We start from the raw sequence: 12126 nt of genomic DNA, 5'->3' as shown, positions 1-12126 counted from the left end.
AAAAAAAAAAAAAAAAAAAAAAAGGTTAGAAAACAAATTATATTAATCCTTAAGGCGTCTAGCAAGACTTTGAAGGTATGGGATGTAACAGAGTCTTGGAAAACACTTCACATTTTGAAACGTTATTGCTTCATCTGGATATCTTCTCACTTTCTTTCCGTGTATCCCATGCTCACACATGCACCCACACATATTCCAACATGATTATCGTCTCACCTGTAAAGCCTTGCTTGACCTTATTATTTATGTTCCTGTGACTGTTTGACTCTCTATTTCCTTCATATCAATATATTTCCTTCACTGCTTTGTTTTTTATAACTTCTGCACCTAACTTTTAACACTGGATACACAAGACTATTTAAAGAAACTATTAATACACCAAAATTCCTAACTAGTTAACAGGTATTTACTAAACGAATATATACATCAACAAAAGGGTGAAGAGTTGAACAGAATCATAAGCCAGTGATTTTATTTGCCAAATATTAATAGTGATACAAGTGTCTAGATGATTTTAAAGCACCAATAATAAAACTGAGAATGTCTTTTGTCCTATGAACTAATGCAATAAGTGTGTGAATTTCAAGATGTCCCAGTAAACATTTATTGTTCATGATCTTCTATACTCCAGTATCTATGTATTAAGAAATTGTCCAGAAATATTTTGGAACAGCTTTGTCTTAAGGTATTTTGCCCTATGGCACTGCACTGTCCATCTGATTTCTTCTTGCTAAATTAAATTGTGATGGTGATTCACAAAATGATGAAGGTATCAAAAACATTAGAATTGCTTAGGAGTAAATTGTTTAATTAGAACAAAAGTTATAGAGACAATTTTAATTTTTCCTTTCTCTACTAGTCATGTTTTCTTTTATCAGCACACAGTCTCTTAGTAAGCATATTTTAATGAAGGTATGAAAAGACAACTAGAAGAAGCCTCTGAAAATGAGACAAAGGGTTTTTTTCCCTCCCATATTTCCTACTTTTAGAATGAGGCTAGTGTTTTCCTAATCATCCTGCCAATTCAAGACTCCAACTATCAGAGCTACTACAACGCAGAGTACTGACCCAGCATCAAAGTAAAACTTTGAATTTTAGATTGTAATGGCCAGATGGAAGTAGAGATTTCTTTAAAACAAAATACTCAATAACATCATACTGATTGGGGCATTTCAGGAACAAAAGCAGTTTGCACTTACAAAGATAAATACAAATATACATTGTGGAAACTGAACTTACATGTCTTAGTTTTTAAAAATAAGAGGTTTGACATCAAGCGAATTTCACGCTGTCTAGATAGAATTCATCACTGAAGCACGATTTAGGCACATGGTACAGTTCCAGTATTTATGAGATGTTGTCTTTCTGTAGTTCCAGTTACCCAAAATCAACCGTGTTCCAAAAACATTAGATGTAAAATTCCAGAAATAAACAATAAGTTGAAAATTGTGGCAAAATCTTCCATTGCCCTATTCTATTTCTCTCCTGCCTGTCCCAGGTATGAATTATCCCTATTTGCAGCATAGACATGCAATATAGGCTGCCCTCTTATGCTACACTCTCATTAGTAAACTGGAAAAGGTCAGATCCATTTTCTGGGGGTTCTGAGCTTGTGATCAAGTAACCTTAATTTTATTTTAAAATTGCTTCAAAGGGTAGGAGGAGTTAAGCTGGCAATTTTATTATAATGTATGCTTATAAATGTTCTGTTTTTAGATGTTATTCTCTTATTGTGTTTAACTTATAAATTAACTTTTATCATACGCATATACAGGAAAATATTTTTATATTTCTTTATTATAAGGTTTAGTACTAGGCATAGTTATAGGCCTCTAGAAGGTAGTCTTTTAATGTTTTCCCCTTAGAAATACTTAGGAATTGCAACAAATAACTGACCACCGTTTGTGAAGCACATAGCTAAGAATATGTTACATCTATTGTTTGTTTTAATTCCTAGGACAACACTATTTTAGTGGAAATTATAACTCCGACTCTGAAACACTAAGTGAAGCACAGAAATAAACAGCTATAAAAGAGGCAAATGGGATTGAACCCAATTCTAACTAACTGCATATCTGCTCTCTTTCCTGTATGGTTGTGCTGTCTCCTGTGGGGCTTTGGTAAAGACTGTATACCATACTTTGAGCTCATTCTCATTCTGAGAAAGAAAAATACGGGTGAAGTGGATCAAGGAATCATAATTTCCATCAATTATGCTCCTCGTTCAGGGAAACTCTTGTGAAGCTCTGAAAATCAGGCACTTCCTGCCAGAGGTGGGCTCTTACTGGTGCAGATCTGCCAGTGGAAGGGGACTGGAAAGACAAATCACGTTACTGGTGCTAAAGTCCAGACAATGGGTGAAACCCATAGGTCACCACTATGAGGTATTTTCAAACACCCCTATGGACTTGACACTTCAAATGCACAAGGGAGACAGAGGCCTGCAAAGGACTGAAGGAAAATAATAAGTTCTAATCCTGTAGAAAATCTTATAAGGTTAAAATTACTCTTACTTTTTACACCAGAGGAAATTAAGACACAGAGAAGGTAAGGAAATATTAAGGTTAATATGCCCAAAGGGAATATATTATTTAGTAGAAGAATTCAAATTCATAAACAGCCTCGCTTACTTTTAAAATGGAGAGCTTTCCTTTTGCTAATCTGGTATTTGTTAATCTATAGTTGATTGGGTTTAAATGGTCATTGCGCCATCCTTAAATCAGTATTTTACTCTTTAAAAGAAGAATAAAAGAGAGGGAATATTGACAAATATTTCTAGAAAGCAAACTTTTTCAAAATCAGTACTACGGATATTTTCAGTCAAATCATTCTTCATGGTGGAACCGGGTTCCGTGAATTTCAGGATGATGAGCAGCCTCCATATCCTCACCACGAATGCCAGCTCAGGCCCAGAGTCTCCAGACATTGGCAAATATCGCCTGTAAAAAGCTTTCCTCCTTAGGAACCACTACTCCACAGGAACCAAGGAGCTAAGAAAGGCTTGGCCTGGACTGAACTCATTGGACCTTTAGAGACCTTAAGCATGAAAACTGAGAAAATGATGACTACTGTATTTTGTCAATCTAATAACTTGAATGCTGTCTCCAAATAAATGCAAGGCTTGATGCACAAATGTTTTGGACACATATAACTTCTGTCCTACATGAAGGAGCATTATCATTATTACTTGTCGGTGGAAAGACATAAAGAAAATAAAAATCAGAGAGCAGAAGTTGACACTATACTGAGAAGTATGTTAGTTTCCTGAAAATTAACAGAAGTTGATTAAAGGATAATAACTTTTCAATTGAGGATATGATTTCTTAAAATTGCCATGCAAGAAAAAATAGGTTAGTTTAACAGAGGTTTTATAGTAACACTATAATTTTTTTAAACTCATTCCAATAAGTAACAACTAAGAGCCCAACCTATTTTCACACAGAGCAAATAACAAAGCCAGCCTGGGAGAAGTGCAAAGCAAACACTGGCATCGGCTGAATTCATTTCTAATTTCAGCTCTGCAAAAAATTAGCTTAGTGACCCTGTGCAAGTCATGTTACCCTTCTGAACACTATTCTGCCTCTATTCAATGGAAATAAAATCCAATTATTTTACACTCCAAGTGAAAGAAATATATGTGAATTACCAATAGGGACACATAAATGTGGTGCTCACGCCAAACCATGTTACCAGGGGTGCCTTTCAACCCACGAAAGCAATTCTATGGAAATCACTGTTCCAAACAATGAAGTTCTATTTTGTTTTACGAACTCTAAATCATTCAATGTGTTTCACATGGAGTCAAAGAGACTATAGGGAATGAGACGAACTGATTTCAACAACACGAAACCTATGTTCAACAAACTCTGGACATCCAGCTAGGACCTCAAATCATCGAAAATTTCCAGAAATTTGTAAAGAATTAATTTTTTAAAAAAATTCTCCTTTCTCCATATGCTTTTTACAATGGGTAAAGTCACAGAGCAGTTATACTTTAGCTAACCCCCTCCTTGAATTATAATAATAATTACGAATACTAGTCAGGTTTATATGCTTTACAAACATAAGCAGGTTGTCAGTACAAAGGAGCACGCTCATTAAAGTTACCAGAGGGAGAACAACATCTGTAACCATCAGAGAAATGATAGAACTGTCAAAAGTACATGAAATTAATGATCCCCATTTTGGAATGTATATCACTTTTTACTACAGTGTGACAATCGAAATTATATTTCACAATATTTTCAAGAGCAGAAAAACCTAGGAGTATTTAACTGACAATTCAATAATGATATGTGTATGCCTGGAAAAAAGACGTCTCTTCGGCATTCCAGCAATGTCTTTCCTGATGAAATTTTTAAATGGTATTGTTCACTGCGTCATTTTCTTCAGTCACACCTATGTTTGGTCAAAGTCAGTGCTTGTTTTTTTTTTTTTTTCTCAAAAGTTTTGTATTTCTAATAGCTCTATACATGTGTCTTTATTTTTTTTTTTAAATCTCCTTCTTTACTTCTATCACTTTGCCCATTCAGTTCAGATTCTAGGGATACTGAGCTTACACCTCTTATAGGCCAAATTTAAGAGACTAAAAATGCTACATTACTTTTGAGATGATAGTTGAGTATCGGGGATGGCAACGAGCATCTATCCTTCCTGACCTGGTATGGTTTAGTAATCTACTGCTCTAACACCACCAAAAAGACTCTGCAAGATTCTTATTTATAATGACTACCTGACTTACAAATTTTCCTTCAAGTGTTAGAGGGTGTAATCTCTACAGCTCTAAGAAGAATTTAATACTTTCGAAGACATGACAAAGTATTGTGTTTCATGAATCACAGAAAGCATGTGAGTTGTAGTCTGGGTTGATGAAACCTTCATAACATTCTAGACAGGAATCAACAGCATTTTGCGAAAACTTAGACTTCAAATTTAGAAGCACAGAGGATGTATATGATTTTTAGAATCACAATGTGATAATAACAGCTCCTATTTTATTTTCTACATCTTTGTACTGCGAGTCAGAAATCTCTTTGTGTTTCCCTTATATTTGTAGTAGTGCATTTGTCTTTGGGAGGACTCTTCACTTGGATTTAGCAACTGAGAAACAAAGTATGCCAGTCATATTAGTTCTCTCCTGTAGCTTGTAGACTCAGCAATACTTCTGACAGATTTCTTCCAGATCTGGAGAGCCTTCAATATAATCTTCTAAATGTTTATTGAAGGTTAGTACACACATTTTTCCTTTTCATTGTAGAAAGGATAAAACCTGTACAACAATTGTGTTTTACAACAGCCCCTTCTCAGGGTCATAAAACTGAAGTTGTAATTTAGGATTGATAGCTACAAAAGAGAACAGGAGCTCAGGATTTTTCGAGTTTAAGACAAACACTTTGCACATGCACCAGTTAAACCTCCAGCACTTACAATCCTGTGAAGTAAATTCAGGCCCTGGGGCTTGATGGGATAAGCACTACAGGTACTTTATAACAGCAAGTGAAATCATCAATTTAACACATTTGATACATGTGCTGTTCAGTTTTTGAAAAGTAAAAAGAAAGCTGAAGGAAATGAACAAGGCATAAGACTTGACACTAAGCATTTTGAAAATGCACATCCAGAATGGAAACGTAATTTATCTTGCAGTTACATGAGCATTCCAGAAGCCTCTCTGCCAAGTCAGCAAAGTGCCATGCATTGGCAATCAGCCTGGAGGGAGGTGAGGTCACTGACCAGCATGTAGGAGGGAGACCTTGCATTTTTGTGAAGATTCTGATCAGTAATATTAAGCTGGTATTACCTACCTTGACTAAGTTCTGACATGTAGAGGATTAGAATATTGTGCAAATATAACTTTATGCCCTCTAAAAAGCTGGCTAATGCCTTATTCTCCATGTGAGGACAGTATTCCAGCTCATACATAATGCATTAATAACAAAAGAAATCATCAAGAATCAATACTGGTTAAGAATTATACTTTGCATATCAGCACCTGACTTCAATGTATAGTAAGACACATAAGAAACAACTCAAGTCCATAACTGAAAATAGCAGTACCTAAAATAAAATCAGTCATGTGGGCCGAGGATTTAGCTCAGTGGTGCCACCACCTGCCTCATAGGCACAAGGTCCTCAGTTCAGTACCCGGTAGGAAAAAAAAAAAAAACAAAACCAAAAAAAGGGAATAAAAGTTTGCTACATAATAAAATCAGTCAACATTATATCATCTTTATCTATAAGTATGTATCACGTGCTAATGACTATCGAAGCTATCTGGGGTACTAAATAAACCCAGCAATTGTTTGAGATGTATTTTATAATCTACAGAAAAGACAAATTTTATGATATACATAGTATTACAAAAATGCACAATATTTTTTTAAATGTCACAAAGAACAGAATGATAAACTTCTATTGTGTCCAATATATGGGTAAAAGCTCAGTTTTTTTTTTTTTTTGGTTTTTTGAGACAGAGTCTCACTATGTAGTTGAAACTGACCTGGAACTCACTGTGTAGCCCAGGCTGGTCTCGAACTCACAGAGATCCTCCTGCCTCAGCCTCCCGAGTGCTGGGATTACAGGAGTAAAGCTCAGTTTTAAAAGTAAAATTTATAAAGGAAAAAGCTAGAGCCTAAAAAAATACCAATACTGAGACAGGGAAAGATTAATAGATGATAACTTATGTATAAATGCAGGAGCTTGGTGGAAAAGAGAAGTCTTAGCTTAGATTTAGCATTGAATATTCTGAAGCAATCAAATTATAATTGAACTTTAAGAAATAGAACTCTTAACAGGAAATGGGGATGAATATTTGCCACTGACCACCCAACTCTTGGTGAGGTATTCATGAGGATAGAGATAGTAGTGACTGAAAGCAGTTGGACCAGTTACGTAAACTGTATGAAAGTTAAAATATTAAAAAACTAAATATAAAATAGCACTGTATAACAGAGAAAGGAGTTCATAAACATTAAGGAGATAAAATGAATAAGCAAAAATTTAATAATCAATACTAGATATAAAGATCATAATTCATCTGCTCAGTAATTGTGGGGGCAATCATCCTTTGCTAACTTGAAGTCCCATCATACAATGTTGTGGTTGGGATCCATCATATTTCCAAAGAGCCTCATTGTATGGAAGTCTTGTTTGCCAGATGATGGGATCTAGGGAACCAAATGGATCTAGAGTTTTAACTACATAGAGTCGCTCAATGTATTAATAAGCGCATTAATGGGATGAACTGTTAGGAAGCATTTCCTAGTTAGAGGATATAAATCACTGGTGGGGAGTGTGCCTTTGGAGTGTGTATCTTGTCCCTGGCCCCTTCTTCTCTGGCTATTCCCCTTCTATTTGCTTCATGGCTACCATGAATTGAGCAGCTTTCCTCAGTCATGCTCCTCCAATAACGATGGTCTTGTCTTAGAGCCAGATGCACATGGATTGAACCCTCTGAAACCATAAACCCAAATAAGTATTTCCTCCATCAAGTTTTTTATGCTAGCTACTTAGCCTTAGCAATAGTGGACAAGCACAAAACATATCAGCTTTCCAAGTCAATGTAGGCAGTAACAACACCACATGTTAACACAAATACAGGCAGGCGAAGAAACCACTTTAAACCGGTATGTGGATTTACAAAACTGAACAGAAATTCAGAAGCAAAGTCCTTAATATTCTACTCTAAGATACATAAGCCTTATACAATTGTACATAAATAATGTGCTAGAATGTTCTGAGGAGCTCTTTTCAAAATTGGCTCAAAGTAGAAACCACCTAAATTATGTCATCAGTAAAGTTGGTGAATGTTTCATATCCTCACAATGAAACAGGGTTCACCAATGAGAATAGCCAAGTGTTAACCTCGTAGCAAAATACAGATTACTTCACATTACTGCAATGCTAAGCGAAAAAAAATCCAGGAAAAAGGTTATATCATTGATTCTACTGATATAAAGCACACAAAATTTTATGATGTCAGAAGTCAGAATAGCTACTCATTTTGAAAGGAAGGAGACAGGCACAATGATGTTTTTTGGTAGTATCTCATGCCTTGTGAGGGTCATGTGAGTATGGTCAGTTTGACAAAATCAACCCTGTCCCTGTAAGATTTTTTATATAATGTACTTTTCTGCATTTATAACATATGTTCACCAAGATGCCTTAAAAATGGTACTTGGTAGCAGAGCATGGTACTGCATGCCTTTAATCCCAGCACTCTGCTATGCTAACACAAAACTGTAAATCACAGACCAGCTTGAGCAATTTAGCAAGACCCTGTCTCAAAAATACTTTTATCAAGGTCCAGGGTTATAGCTCAATACAAAGGCCCAGGGTTTGATCTTTAATACTAAAATACAACCAAACAAAGAAGAATGAAATGAAAAGGAAAAAAAAAAAGATACTTAGTGAAGGTTATAACAAATTATAACAGATAGAAAATGAGTCGTTGCTCAGCAAATCCAAATCAGCTCCTTAGGTAGGTCCAATACAGCAGAGGAAAACATTACAGATACTAAGACAGAACCAAGTTGCCCTTTCCTAGGGTTAACTGTATCATTGGTTTTAAGTGATGCTTAAAAAATATATTCTTTTGACTGTATGGCCACCTGAATGCTTTCAAGAATTTAGGCTTACACAGACTGCCTCAAAAATCGTTCACTGGTTGTTTTCTTTGGGGCACACAATCATCCCAAGGTCTTGTGTGGGCTTTCCATGGAAACTCACAAGTGGTCACGTACAGGAACAATGTTCTTCTTTATCCCCTGGAAATAATGGCTCCCAGCCAACTCACAAGAAGAATGAAACTGCCTTGGATCTGACTCCCCGCTGTGCATTAGAATTTCAGTTACAGCTGCTACCTTGTTATAACACCCACATTTCTTTACTTTCAAGGCCAGCTTCTCAGAGAAAAAAAAGCCTCTTTTATTGTCTAATTATCAATATCACGTGGCATGGAAATTGACTATGGCAAAAACACATGGATGACTCAAAATATTATTGGAAGATTAAGATCTGGAACAATAATAAATTTGCAATCAACGTTAATGGGCCCATACAACAGAAAAACAACGATAACATAGAGTTAGCATTTTTTTCTGAAATCTTAACTTCTTAATGGACAGTTTATTATTGGAAATATGAAATGATTTAGATACATAGAATGGGGAAAAAAAATCTCACATGGAACAAGGTGGGCCAAGAGCTAGTTTCAGAACAGTAGCAGCCAGCCGAGCACACCCCTGTAAGGGGACATACGACTTTAATCTTTATTATGAAATGATCATACGTGGACTGATTCTGAGCACCATCTGCTCTCAGGGAAGCCCTGGAGCTACGGGCTGCTCACTCTGATGCACCCTTCACCTCTGCTGTCCAACTTCACCTGCAGTCCCATTTCGAAAGGTTGAGTTTTATTAAATGGAAAAAATTTATTATAATTAATATTCTTTCCAAGAGTCATTTATTTTTAATGAACAGCAGAATGAGCCGCCGAGCTTCCAAATATTATTATCTATCAGAGGTTTCCAAGCAGGAGCAGGGCGAGCTTTCAGTGGGGTGCCCAGATGCATCTTTGAGTGTCAGATACTACATCAACGCTCGAGCCCACCTGGGCGGTAATGTGAGTATCTGATTTCGAATAGTGACAAAGAGATGAAGACAGGCTTGCTGCCTATAGGATAATTTTTTTAAATTGTACATTCTGGATTGTAATATTATATTATTATAAACTAAACAAAGGAATGTATCTCAAATTTTATTTTATTGTGCCCCACTGGGACATAACCCCTCAAGTTGCTTAGGGTGTATGTGAACATCTAATAAACCTGTGAGGCTGTACAGCATAAGACAAATGTGACACTAAGTGTATTTGACTGCTTTGCAATAGAGGGACTATTACAGTAGAATGAGTACTATCTTCCCATGTTATTTACCTGAGCCCTAACCTTTGTTAACTGTGAGTGTGACCTCATCTGAAATGTGTCAATACAGATATAACTAAAGATCTTAAGATGGGAGCACCATGGATTTAAGGTGACCTTCTACGCAGTGACTTCTGTTCTTATGAAACAAAGGAGACTTTTAGACTAGAGACACAAGGAGGAAAGCTCTTTGAAGGGAAAGGCAGAGATTAGAGCGACTTATCTATCAGCAAAGAAATATCACAGATTTATGGAAGTAATCAGAAGCTAGCAAAGAGACATGGAATGGAATCTTCTTCAGAACATTCAGAACAACTCAAGGGCCACCAGCGTGTTTTTAGGCTTCTGATCTCCAGAACTGCGAGTGACTACAGTACTCTCCTTTTCTGTAGTTTTACTTTCCACAGTGTCAGTCTACTCTTACCTGAAACATTAGCTAGAAGAATCTAGAAATTAACAATTTATCAGTTTTACATTGGGTGCCATTCTGAGCAGCATGATGAAACCTCACATTCTGTCACACCATTCTGCCCGGGAAACAAATCACCCCTTTTCCACGGTATTCACGGTGTATACACTAACTACTCCCTCGTTAGTTACGGAATAGCCCTCTCAGTGCAGATGCGCCTGTCATGGCACCAAAATGCTTGTGTTCAGGTAACCCACATTGTACTTAGTAGTGTCTCCAGAGGGCAATAGGACGGGTGCTGGCAATTTCAAAATGCTAAAGAAAAGCTGCACAGTAAACCCTATAAATAAGTTGAAAACCTTGACTATATAAAGCAAAAAAAAAAAAAAAAAGAATACTGAGGGTGCTACAATTTATACCCAGAATGAATGTTCTGTTGATAGTGTCATACAATAGAGAGGAATGGAGGGGTTGAAGGGACGTCAGGAAAATAGGGAAAAAACAAGAACCAAGATGGATTACGTAAAGTGCAAATTTCCAATGATGAATGTCATTATATTGTATACCTTAAATGTATCAGTAAACAATTAATTTTCTAAAAAAAGGAAAAGGATATTTGTGGTACTTTTGCTATTACACTTAAATTTTTTGTTTGTGTGTTTTTTGTTTTTTGACACAGGGTGTCACCACATAGTTGAGACTGACCTGGAACTCACTATGCAGCCCAGGCTATGCACAGCAATCCTCCTGCCTCAGCCTCCCAATTGCTGGGATTACAGGCGTGTACTACCATGCCCAGCTTTCAATTTGTTAAACTTACTGCCACAATATAAAATTTGTTAACTAAGATGGTAAACTTATTAAAGTGGGGTGTGGAAAACATGAAAAGAAAACGTGATAGAAAGCACTGAGTCCTTAAAATGAGGGAGACTACTCGACTTACTCGAAGTAAGGGATGGTTGTATACATCCGGGAGTAGATATAAGTAGAATCCGGCAGTATCTGCAGTTTCTGGCCTCCACTGGGGTCTACAAACATAACACAAATAAAAGAAAACTATTATACATTTCTCCATCTTAAGTCATCTAGTTTGTGCTGATTTATTACAGTAACTCTAGGAATGACCACAGGAATTATTATTGTCAATTTGTATTTTCTGATTTTTTTGTGTGTGAATTTAGGAAAAAGAGATTAAATACATTGGCAGTCAGAGGACACTCATGGTTTAAATAGTTAAACCTAAACGTTTTTCCCTCTTCACTTCTGTTTCCATTTTTTTAGAGTCATGCACTTCTCTCTTCTTAGGTTCAGCTATATTAGAGAGAATGTTTAGAACCCAAAGAATTCTGCAGGGAAAAGATTTCAGATAACATCAGAAAAATAAAAGATTTTGCGAATTTTTTCTTTTAACCAGATTCTTTAGACAATCCTTGAACAATATAATGTGTCAAGGTGGTATTATTCTTCATATACCAAATGCAGGGTTATAAATGTTATCTTCTGGGTACATTAGCACTGTTGCTTCCCCAGATGATGGAAATATAAAACATTTGCCCCAAAGACAATGTACCCTTACACATGAAATCAGCCTGCCATTGTATTTTGCCAATTAGTAACACCGGAGTGCCTGGTGATTTACATAAGGTAAACACCCACTACCCAAATGAACTATGTTACTGTTTCCTGGACTTCCATTACAGGGGTATCCCTGAAAGGGTACCTCTAAATTACTGTCAAAACACATACTTATGTCACAGCATAACTCAATTGTCCTGACAGCATTTATTTTACATT

General features: G+C 36.3%; 1 long non-coding RNA gene across 2 annotated transcripts in view; it reads right to left on the bottom strand.

Annotated features, from left to right (window-relative positions):
* Window positions 1–11354, bottom strand: part of LOC104860897 — a 54306-nt gene extending 42952 nt beyond the window's left edge. For both annotated transcript variants that reach the window (XR_779846.1, XR_779845.1), the window contains exon 1: window positions 11276–11354. This is a non-coding gene — a long non-coding RNA (uncharacterized LOC104860897). The remainder of the gene's footprint in view (window positions 1–11275) is intronic.
* Window positions 11355–12126: the final 772 nt, after the last annotated feature.

This window comes from Fukomys damarensis, unplaced genomic scaffold (genome assembly GCF_012274545.1).
Source record: "Fukomys damarensis isolate Sample0158 unplaced genomic scaffold, DMR_v1.0_HiC HiC_scaffold_9, whole genome shotgun sequence".
Taxonomy (NCBI): Eukaryota; Metazoa; Chordata; class Mammalia; order Rodentia; family Bathyergidae; genus Fukomys; species Fukomys damarensis.
The sequence above is the reverse complement of the archived record's forward strand: the minus strand, read 5'-3'. Positions and strand labels throughout refer to the sequence as shown.